Genomic DNA, 12563 nt, shown 5'->3' with positions numbered 1-12563 from the left:
CGCAGGGAGGTTACGTGACATCCCCAGGCTTACATTGCTAGGTCGTAGCAGAATTAGACTGAGAACTCAATGGCTTCTAATCCCCTGCTCATCCCACTTTCCCATATGATTCTACATGATGTCTCGGCTAGCACAAGCGTCTTTGTATTCTTTACAAACTGATTAAGCCATGGAAACTTAGCACCACTTCCCAGGACCTGGCTTCCTTACAACACTTGTCCTTTTCTTTTCAGGCCTTTATCGTGTCCCCCTTCACCTTTTCCATTATTGAACATATATGTGCCTAAAGCAGTTAGATATTCTTGTAAACACTTTATTAAAATAAAGAGATTTTTTATCCTTTTTTTTTTACAAATTATTCAACTGTAAAATTGCCACTGGTCACTAAAAAACCTCCCAAATATCCTCTGCCTCCCCCAACCCCTTCAAAGAAAGAAAAAAAAAAAGACGGCCCTTTGTTTAAAATCATTTCTCATCCAAAGATCCAGGTTAATGAAGCAAGAAAAACAAATGATTACGAAACACATTTAGGCTCTAAAGTTCCATTAAAAAGTTAGAATACATGAAGACATGAATGATTGCCTACTAAGATTTGAGCCTGCAAATTCCAGTAAGAAACACGTTAGCAAAGTGGTGTGAGCAAGAAAGGAAGTTCTCAGTCACACGTCCAGCCCCCGGCAGCCCCGGGCTCGTGCCCTGGCGGACAGCATCAGCTCCCTCCGCTGCACTCCTAGTTGAACTATTAAGAAGAACCAGCTGCGTGCATCACCTCATTGATATTATGTCACTTTCCCCCTCCCACCACCACCACATATGAAGCTCCCTTTAATCGCTTAAGAAAAGTTGATAGTACAACTGCAGTGTCTGAGTAAACGTGCCAGCTGAAGTGTGCAAGTGTGCAGTGCACGTGTGCTGTTGTGGAAAGTCACCGGACAAGAGGCCAGCACACCCGTGTTCAGACGTTGATTCTAGGACTCGCTCTGGCCATTTAACGTCTCTGGGCCCCTACTCTTCATCTCTAAATGAAAACAACATTTTCCAGCACACAAAGATACTCATCTTCGTTGAGAAAAGACATGGGAAGGCACCTTGGAAAGTGATGTTATTTTTACAGCTTTTTGAGTTCCCTTGCAGGTTTGTTATTAAATGATCCAAATAGGTTCCGCACGAAAGACCTGGTGCTGCTAAGTGACATGAATCAGAACAGAAAAATGAAAATTAGAACTGCTGAGCCAAACACAAAAATGGGAACATCACCACTGGCAAAAAAACCAACAAACGATTTTACTTAAAAAAAAAATCTGTGATTTTTCACGGAGTTGCTATAAATCAGTAATAGCAGAATACCCTTCAGATTACTGAATCAGAACACAAAGAGTTGTAAGGTGTCCATGGACATGTGGTGCTCTGAATGACAAGCTCAGATGGAAGAATAAGTGCCTCATGTACCCCGGACGTGGTCATAGAATTGAATACTCACAAGGCTGAAGTGTTCCAATGCCCAAATTAGTGAAAATAAATACCAGCTATAGTATCTTTCGCTTAGGGAAGAGCACACATACTCTCTCTCTCCTGTGCACAGAACTCCCTGTCAAACAGTTTGCCTGTATATTTGATGCAAACCTGGAAAAAGCTGGGATGATCTGAATTGAAAAAGGAGGCAGAGCTTGTAGAAATAGACAGACATAATGCTGAATTCCAGTTATTTTGTAACAGTGTAGGAAGCAATTAAATTATTTTCATCTTTGGAACATATGTATGTGTCATGGTCAGGTTCATGTGTCAACTTGGCCAAGTGGTGGTTGGGCAAGTGCTGGCTTGTCTGTTGTGATAAGGACATTTCATAGAATTAAATCATGATCAGGTCAGCTGCATCCACAGCTGATTCCATTTATAATCAGCCAAAGGGGCGTGTCTTCTGCAATGAGTGATGCTTAATCTAATCCCTGAAAACCTTTTAAGGAGGATTCAGAAGAGACATGTTCTTCCTGTTTCCCCTGGTGAGCCTCTCCTGTGGAGTTCGTCCAGACCCTCCATGGGCATCGTCGGCTTCACAGCCTGCTCTGCGGATTTTGGACTCTGCGATCCCACAGTCATATGAGACACTTTTATAAACTTTATATTTGTGAGTGTTCCCTGTTGATTCTGTTTCTCTAGATAGCCCTAACTAATACAGTATGAGAGAGTATTTTTTTAATTGGGAGTACATTAATATATTTCAAATTAAAATGCTATCAAAAGGTGTACCTAGAAATTATCCTCTCACCCCATCCCTGCTACCTCAGTTCCCCGTCCATACCTCCACCTCCCACAGATAATTGTATTTATCATTTCTTAAGTTTCTATACTAATGTAAAAGCAAACAAAATAAACACATATTTTTATTCAGTTACTTTTCTTACACATCATTCTCTGCATTCTTCACTTAACAGTTTATCCTGTATTATTTATTCATACCAGTACTCACAGGACATTAAAGGCTGTACCTATAGCTACCACTGTAGCTGTACTTACTTGTACCCACAGCACAGTGTACATATTTCAAATGCAGAGCTAGGTACATCTTACTAGAATCCTTTTTAAGAAGATGAAAGACAGAGAAATCCCAGAGAAGTTTAGAGAAAAGCTCTGGAGAAGCTAAGAGAGGACCCACAGAAAACAGAGAAGACGCCACTGAAGCCAGAAACTGAAAGTAATGGATCCCGAGAGAGAAGGACCAGCAGATGCCAGCCATGTGCCTTCCCACATGACAGAGGTGTCCTGGATGCCAGCAGCCTGTCTTCAGAGTCCAGGTATCATTCCATTGATGCCTGAGTTGGACATTTTTGGGGCCTAAGAATTTTAAATTGTTATTTAACAAATCCCCATTATAAAAGCCAATGCATTTTGGTATATTGTATTCTAGCACCTTTGCCAGACCAAAACACAATGGATTCATACCTATGGTGACACATATTAAGATTAAGAATATGTCTTTGTTGAAGTACATATGTCAGCCTAACACAATCATAATTTATGTGATTTTAGTGTCTTTTACTTTTCTCAACATTTAGTGTCTAGTTTCTTTTCTCAACATTTCAATCTTTTTATTGCATGTAGAAATATTTGTCTTTTTCATTGTTTTAGAATATTTGCTTATGCATACACCAAAAAATTCATTTATGCATTCTGTTGTGGGTGGAAAATATTATTATGTCCAATTTAAGAAATGCTTAATTTATGCTAATTCAATGGAGATAGAGTCTTTTACTGTTTTACCTTTCTCACCAAATTGAGGTTTTGTATATAGTTGTATATAGTTCTCAGCAAAAGGAATAGTCTGATAAACTTTCTGCAACATGGCTAGAAGTGAAAACTCTCTTTATAACTTTATACTATTGTATAGTATTTCAATGTATGGATGTACTATCATTTATTGAACTTGTACCCTATGATGCAAACATTTAGGTCATTTCAATTTATCATTATTTATTATTAACAACGTTGTATTAATACACTTTGTATTGCATGTATTCAGGTGTATAGGAGGGTATATGTATTCCTTGAAGAGGAACTTTTATTCAAAAATATGTGCATTTTTAATGTTGCTACATATTACAAAATTGCCTTCTGCAAAGGTTATAATATTTTCCATTCCCACTAGCAATGTAAGAGAACGTTTGTTTCCCCATAACCTTGCCCCCAGTAGTTTCTTCTGCTGAATTGCTAACAGCAGTTAAGATTCTGGGTAAATCCTTCTTCTCTTTTTAGGAGAATGTTCCGCCACATTCCATGACTCTTGGCAGCTGCCCATGCTGATTTCATTGATATCAGCTATTTTGACCGCACGTAAACATTAATTTTGAATTTTTCATTTTCTCTGTTTCCAAGTTTCCTTGAAACATATGTTAGCTTATTTGTTTGAGTTTTGGAATTTTTATTTTCTCTTTGTTGTTCCATGTAGTTTCCAGGAAGTTCAAGGATTTGGAACTCAGCATCTGCCATGTTTCTGCTAGAACCAGTATAACACTGGTTTTTAAAGCAATATAACATTTTAAAATTAGAAAGCTAGGCATGGTAAGTGGAAGCGGAAGTAAGTGGAAATAAGCTATTGCTAACATCAGTGTAGCATTAACTTTGTGTTTGACTGAAATGCAATATGTTGCACAGACTTCGATATAAACAGTCATCTGTTTCTTTTCAAATAATCAGTGTTTTGAAATGAGTAAAGAAGTTACTCGTAAGTTTTTGAAATATGGGGAGAAATTGTAATTTGTAACTTTTTACTTGCTGTAAGTGAGAACACTAGAGAAAGATTTGCTAATTGTTCATTTTGAATACACAAATATGAGGCACACATTTCAGGTCTTTGGTAATACTGCTAATATTTAATCTCATTATGAGCCAAATGAAAAATTCTTTAAAGAAATCAAAGGGTCTCACAATTCACACCATGAATACCCTCAGCTTTATGATTGGACCGACCCTTGAGGTGATAAAAATCCAAGTTTTTCTTAGTTCAAAAGATATTTTGCCCAAAAGTCATGATAAATCTTATTCACATTTCATTTTATTCAGTTTTTAGAGTAACCTCTTGTCTCGTGAGGAGAGAATGTATTGTGCATATGTTTAAAATAACCTAGCTAGATTATCCATTTCTGATAAAAGCTATACAAAATGAAAAGGCTTAAAGTGATTTCAGTTCACACTGCTGTACTTCATCCTACTGAAATTTGCTATTACAAGTCCAGCAACAGAATCTTTTTCACCACTAACCACAAACCCTTGGGTGGTTAGTTGAGAATGGAACTTGTCATTGGCCCATTGGTGATTTCCTGTCATTTTTTACTTTACCATGATGGTTAAACAGAGAAAAATAAAGCAAAGTATATTTCATGTAATGATTACTCGGAGCATACTTTCAGGAATGATACAGAAATTATAATTTGCATTTTATATGAAATTGCAAAACTAACACATTTTATGTGAAATGAAAAATGTACTATAAAAAATGGAACCATGGTATAATTACATTTTCTGGTAATTCCAGCAGTAACACCTTTAGACAAGAATTGGGAAGTCTTGTGAAATAGCTTAATTTTCTTTTTCTTTTTTTTTTTTTTTTTTGGCATGGGCAGGCTCCGGGAATTGAACCCGGGTCTTTGACACAGCAGGCGAGAATTCTGCCACTGAGCCACCAGTACGCCACCCTAAATAGAGTAATTTTGAAACAGAGAGATTTTTATTCTTTGGTTACCAGACTAATTCTTTAGTATACAATGACATTTTTAGAGTAATTAACATGATAAAATTCCAGCCAGATTAGAAAATGTCAGAATCTTTCTGTATTAAATTAACTATTAGAACAAATTAGTTATCAAGTTAATAAACAAAACTGTCAAATACTAACTGATAGCAAATGTAGGAGGTAGTTTCTTCTATATATGGAACATCAGTTTAATGATGGCAGGAATCAGTAACTTTGGTTTTCTTTCAGAAATGATTGTTTGTATTATATACAAAAAACGTACTGTTTCAGAAATTTGCCTATTTTATATTTAATGTTTCCTATTTATAAAATAATATTTATGTTAAAATAGTCTGTTGAGTAATTATAAATAAAATTCCTAGAGAAAAGTCTATACAATATGAGATATTGTAATCACAAAAATTTTGAACTCAAAGAAACCCCTCTATACTTTGACAAATATGATAACTAAATCCCACAGCATTTCATTGACTTACCAATGGTCACAACTTGTTAAAAGCAGAATTGAAATAAGTGATGCATTTTGGGGTAGTACATAGTTAGAAAAAAGAAAACCAGGTAATCTATCTAGTTTTATTTTCTATGATAATATTGATTTCAGAGCATGATGATGATTAAAGGACATTTGGTGTATTTCATAGCTTTGACAGCCAATAATCGCATCTTTATGAGTGGTACTTCATCTTTTCTGACCTCAAATTCTTCATCTACACATAAATAATAATAATAACTGAATCATAATATAGTGTTTTGATTATCGAGTTAATATATGTAAAGTACTGAAAAGTGCCCTTGGCACGTAGAAAGCAATTAGCAAATATCATCTGTCATTTCCGTCACTATATATTCTGAGGCTAGTTTAGTCAACTTGACTATTGACTCAAATATGAGCAACCAAGAGTTTTTTGAAAGAAGTTCTAGTCTCTATGAAAACATTAAGTTTCAGGGAAAAGTGTATATTGCATACAACAACTATCATTTCTTCATATTAACTATTTTGTTTTAACCAAAGATTTTATATCCTCATTCACTGAGTCAAAAGGTTAAAAACAAGAGTCAACAGAAACCAAATGCTTTTTTTAATAAGTACAGTAAAACCATGCCTATTTAAACGTCAGTCTTCTGAAAAACTAGACTGTAAAAGTTAAGCCCGTATGTGAGCACAAACAAAAGATCTTTGGTTTCCTGAAATCCCTGGCTAAATATCTTGTTTTTATTCATATGTTAAATTCCTCAAACACACATTCAATTTCTTGATTCTGTTTTTTTAAAAACAGATTTGGTTATCTAAATTGTCTTGCAAAGGAGAAATAAACTAGAGCCTAATGGACTATTGAAGAGTTCACGATGGCAATTTGTATTTTCTTAAGGGGAACCTGTAAGGTTGATTTCATTCCCTTTTCCATGCCTACAATCTTTTTATTAGTTTTTATATGATATTTTCCTTTTAAATTCACTGGGAAAACATGTCTACTTGTTATTCCACAGCACTAGTTTGTTTCTTTAATGTCTGTTTTGCTCTTTACCACCATATTTTGGTGTTTAACTTACATTATAATGTTTACTTCTTTTAAATCTATTTCTAGTTTACCTAGCTCTCTTCATCTCATCATTGTCTTTGCCTCTTACTCTGATGTCTTCATCTTATCTATTCCCTCCTTGTTGATTTTTTGTTCCTATTCATTAAAATGATGCATTTGTACAGCATTTAAAATACCTGCTGCTTTCTACAAGTTGTTCAGCTTTTCTATTAAATAATTTTCAAAGTTATGTTCATTTTAATCTTTAAGATAATGACCTCCAGATGCTCAGTGCTTTTCTATTGGCCTCATGTTTACAGTTTTTTAAAGTAATTTTTCAAGTCAAAGATAATCTTGCACACCAATGTTCATAGTGGCACTATTCACAATTGCTAAAAGTTGGAAATAATCCACGTGCCCATCAGCAGACAGGTGGATAAACAAAGTGTGATATATAAGCACAATGTAATATTATGCAGCAGTGAGATGAAACAAGGTCCTGAGGTATATGATAAGATGGATAAGCCTTGAGGACATAATGCTGAGTGAAGTTAGCCCGAAATAAAAGGTTGGATACTGTATGATCTCACTATTATGACACTGGTAAAGGTAAACTCAGAGGCTTAGAATGTGGAATATAGAGGACCTAGAGGTACACGGAAGCAAGAGATGGGTAAGCAGTTACCCAGTGAGGTTGAACTTAAATGAACTTAAATGAATAGAAGTGATGGTATTTCTTTAGTAGGTTATAAGTAACATTGCCATATTGAAGGTGAATAAGACAGAAAGGGGCTGAATAGAGCCATTTATTCCACCAATTAACTCTACAATTAAAAGTTATTCCATGCACTATCTCAAAGGTGTGCTCTTGTACAAAAAGTCAGTAATAGAGGGGTATAGGGGAAACTAATATTGCATGCCATGGCCTATAGTTAACAGGCAGACATCAACAATCCCACAGCAATGCCTGGGGTATATAATTCAGGGGAAAGAACAAGGGATAAGGGGAAGTTTAGATTTGATCTTTGGTGAGACTGTGCTTATTGGTTCTTTGTCTCTTTAGACCAATGAAAAATTGTCTAAAATTGAGAGTGTTGATGATTGTGCAACTAAGTAAGGAAACTATAAGACACAGATTGGTTATTCCAGACATTATCCATGATGCCCAGTGAATGGACAGGGGGAGTACAATGGTTGAAAAGCAGACAGGTGAACTGTGATGTACACATACGATGGAACTTTGGGCGGCTACAGAAAGGAACAAAGTCATTAGGCACAAAACAGAATGAATGAACCTCGGGGCATTATGTTGTGCAAAATAAGCCAGAAACAAAAGAACAAATATGGTATGGTTTCTTTTAGAAAATACTTATAAGAAAAATGAAGCCTAGATTGTATGCTCTTAAAGCAATCACACTTGGTCTGGAGTTATAAGTGATCTCTAGATTCTGAGATGCTGTGCCATATGTGTATAAGCGTATTTCCCTAGAACTTTGGATGCTTCTGTGACATCCAAGACTCACAGCCAGAGCTCTGGAGCTCCGAAAGTCAGCATTGCTACATACCACAAACCACTGAAGTAGCCAAAGAAGAGATTAAGTTTCAATTAGAGGTAAAAACGAAGCTGATCTGGTTGGGACTAAGGTAAATCAGAATACAGGGCAAAGGATGATATTGTATGTATTCTAGAGCTTCCTCTACTCGATGAGACCAAAGGCAGAAAGGCTTATTGTGCCTAGAACCTAAATTTTGTGTCTCACACAATCTAAATCAACCTGCCTGGATGGCTCATTTCAACAACCTAGACATGTAGAGCCCAGAATGGGAATGAGGCCTTGTAATTCTGTACATGTTAATGCAGTACCCGGATACACCCCAGACTATGGTGGGCTGATAATTAAAAAGTATTGGTACAGTCCCTTGAGGGACTGAAGAAAAAATATGGAAATATTAAATTGTCCCACCTGGGGAACCCTTGATACTCTGTCAAACATTAGGGACTCCCAAGTAAAGAAGACAAACCCTTGATCTTGAGGTTTGTTCTTATGAAACTTTTTTCTGTAGTGGAAAAGCTAAAGCTACCTATGATTATGCCCAAGAGCTGCTTCTAAGAAATCTCTTTTGTTGCTCAGATGTGGTCTCGCTCTCTCTCTAAGCTCAACTCTGCAAGGAAAATCACTACCCTTTCCCCTATGTGGTATATGACATTCAGGGTGAAAGTCTCCCTGACAATGAGGGACATGACTCCTGGGGATGAGCCTAGCCCTGGCACCACCTTTTCCAGTGCACACCAATGTTCATAGTGGCACTATTCACAGTTGCTAAAAGATGGAAACAATCCAAGTGCCCATCAACAGACAAGTGGATAAACAGAATGTGGTATTGACAATACCTGCCTGACCCAAAGGGGGGAAAGAAATGTAACAAAATAAGGTATCAATGGCTGAGAGATTTCAAGTAGAATCCAGAGGCTATTCTGGGGGCTTTTTCACGCAAGCTTCAGCTAGATATTGCTAATTGCTATGGTTTTCCAAACCCCAATCAACTTCATTCTTGTTAACCCAAAAGAACACCTAGGGCTCTAACTGAGATTCAACAAAAGTTTCAGGCACTAAGTTTATTTTCCAGAAACCCATAACCTCCACAGGGTTCCTGGGCCAGATAAATCCTAGAACCCAGAAGGTCCAGCCTCTCCAAGAGCATCAACTAATTCCATCCCTCATCCTATATTGTTGACACTCCTTTTCTACCAGAAAAGTTAGACTGGGCATAGCCAAAAGACTAATATCGATTAGAGTAGGACCACTGAAGAAAAAGGTATGGAGAATGATAGAATTAAACAAATGATTATGACTGCTGAATCGCTATATTGATACCTCCTTTAGCCTCTAGTGTTTAGGAGCAGCTAGACAGAAAAACCTGAAACTGTGGAATGGTGCTTCACACTCATATGTAGGCTTTCTCTGTGTGCCTGCCCTACTTGCATGCCTTCATCTTTCCTCCAGTTAGACTACTCTTGCTCATTACATGGTGCTTGCTGGCCTAGATGGGAAAAGGGGATCAGCTTTTTCCTTCCTGACTCAGCTGCATTCCTGGTCTTCAGGGTGGGGATTCCTCAGTAATCTTTCCCTCCCCTAGGGCTAGAATTACTTTTTCTCTTTTACACTTCCTCCAGCCATACTATGTCTTCATCTTCCCCCTGGGAAACAAAGGGTTTGTGTTCCTTTCTGCAGTGTGCTAAGGCATTTTTCCCTTTGTAGAAAAGAGTGGAGCTCTCTGCTTTTTCTGTCTTACTCTTGAACACCTGTGGATAGATTGACTGTTCAGTTTACCGCCTTGCACCCAATCTTTCTCAAGAGCACAAGATGAGGCCCATGACAAAGACCTTGGAAGGGTGTGGAACTCTCGTTGTGGTTGTTGACAAAGACCTTGGAAGGGTGTGGAACTCTCGTTGTGGTTGTTGTGTCTCACACTAGCCCATGCTCAGTCTTTAGCAATTCATTAAAGTTTTACCTGAGTCTTTCTTTCAGTTATGTATTGAGACCCCATATTTCTCCTGCTGCCCCAAGTGAGCCAGGTCCTGTATCCTTCTCCACTTAAAGGTATCCATTTTTCTTTAGGTTGCAGCTAATTTTTGTAGGTTTAACCACAGCTCTCTGATGCGCTCAAGAAAATTTAAGATGTTATAGATTTTTGGCTGTTTTGGTCATTGTTATAGTGGAAGCAACATTACTCTTAGCTTTCTATGTTCTAGGCAGAAAACCGGGTATTATTTAGATGATTGCTAGGTCACGATTTTTTTAAATCTTAGAAGAAGATAAGTCAGTTTCTCTGGAAGCAGATTCTGAAAACTTGAAATTGAAAATAGAATACAATTGTGATAATTCAGACATTATTGCAGACTGTCAAGAGTTATTGAGAGTTAAATGGTCTTGTAGTTCTTACTTTTCAAAACAAGGACAGTGTATCTATAATAAATATCCCTGAAAAAATAAAGGAATTTAAGATTAGATTATTCTAATTTTTGTACTTGGTTCACTCTTTTCTTTTTTCTAAAAAAAAAAAAAGGTTGTCAGTCAATCAGCTAGATGAAGTCATATCTAGATGCTAATTATCACATCTCACAAGAAGGGAAATAGTTCATTCTCATTATAATTCCCCTTAAATTAGTGTAACCCTTTCTCCAGCCTGTGAAATTATTCATGTGTCTCCATGTGGAGAAAGGATTTGAGCAAATAAATTTAGACTTCTTTTCAAAAAACACTATAGTCAAGTTCAAGCTCTGCATGTCTGGCCTCTATTTTCATTTCCTTCTGGGGTTTTCTCTTTTTTTCATCCTTTTTCAAATAGCTGTGGTCTTCAGATTTGCTGGCAACAAATTCTCTCAGCTTTTACATTAAATATTCTTTACTCTGCCTTTATTTTTAAATGATTCATTAGTTGAATATAAAATTATAGTTTGACATTTTTTTCTTCCAGCATTTTAACTATGTGTTGTTATTGTCTTTTGACTTGTATTATTTCTAATGGGAAATCTGCACTATTTCTTATCTTTGTTGTTTGTATGCAATGTGTCTTTTCTTCTTTGGTGACTTTTAAGATTTTTTTGCTATTACTTGTTTCAATAATTTGATTATGATATACCTTCATGGGATAGGTTGAATTATGTACTTCAACAAGCATTTATTCTTAGTCTTAATCTGCATTTCTGTGCCTGTGAGCCCACTGTAAATAGGACAACTTGAAAGTGTAATTTTTAGTTAAGGTGGAGCAAACTGAACGAGGGTGAACCTCGATCTTGATTACTGGAGACCTTATGAAGAGAACCTGAAAGTTACAGAAGGAAGAAAAGTGACGATATCACCGTATGTTGGGTGGCAGAAATATAAACCAAGGAACCCCCCAAGGATTGCCCGCAGCCAGCCCTAGAATATTACAGGCTTCAGTAAGAAATCAAATCTTGGTGATATCTTGACTTTTGGACTTCTAGCCTCAGAACCATGAGTTGATAAATTCCTTTGTTTAAGCCAAAATCAGTTTGTGGTGTTTGTGATAGCAACGCAAGCAAACTAAGACATTTGGTATGGTCTGTGTTTTGGCTTCAGAATTGGTGAGAGTCTCTAGCTATGAATTTATAGTTTTCATCACTTTTGAAAATTTAAGTCATTAGTTCTTCAAGTACGTTGCAGTTCCTTATCCTCCTGGAATGCCATTTACAGGTATGTTAGATAAGTTGACATTGTCCCACACATTACTATGGTTCTGATCACATCTCCTCATTCTTTTTCCCACTATGCTCCAGTTTGGATAGTTTCTATTACTGTATTTACAAACCCACTGTTACTTTCTCCTATAATATATGATCTGCTGATAAGCATGTACAGTGAATTCTCACCCCTGATACTTTGTATTCTTATCCTAAGTATTCTTTTTGTTGTTGTTTATTTCTTTCTTTTTCATTTTGGTGCTTATTATTTTCATGCTTTAAAAAATATTTTATAATAACAAAAATGTTAATAGCTACTTTAAGGTCATTTTATGTTAATTCCATAATCTGCTATTTCTGGAACTATTTCAATTGATTTTTCTCCTTGTATGGAACATATTATTCTGACTCTTTGACTGCCTAGAATATTGGATTGAATGCTAAATTTTTTTACATTGTGAATGCCAGATTTCCTGGTCTTCCTTTATAAACTGTTATACTGGGGTTTTATTGGCAATCAATCGAGTTACCTGTGGTTCAGCTTTTTTCTTTAAGGCTGATTCTTTGCCTTCATTACCCATTATTTTAT

The sequence above is a fragment of the Tamandua tetradactyla genome, chromosome 5, assembly GCF_023851605.1.
Source record: "Tamandua tetradactyla isolate mTamTet1 chromosome 5, mTamTet1.pri, whole genome shotgun sequence".
Classification (NCBI taxonomy): domain Eukaryota; kingdom Metazoa; phylum Chordata; class Mammalia; order Pilosa; family Myrmecophagidae; genus Tamandua; species Tamandua tetradactyla.
This window is presented reverse-complemented; position numbering follows the sequence as displayed.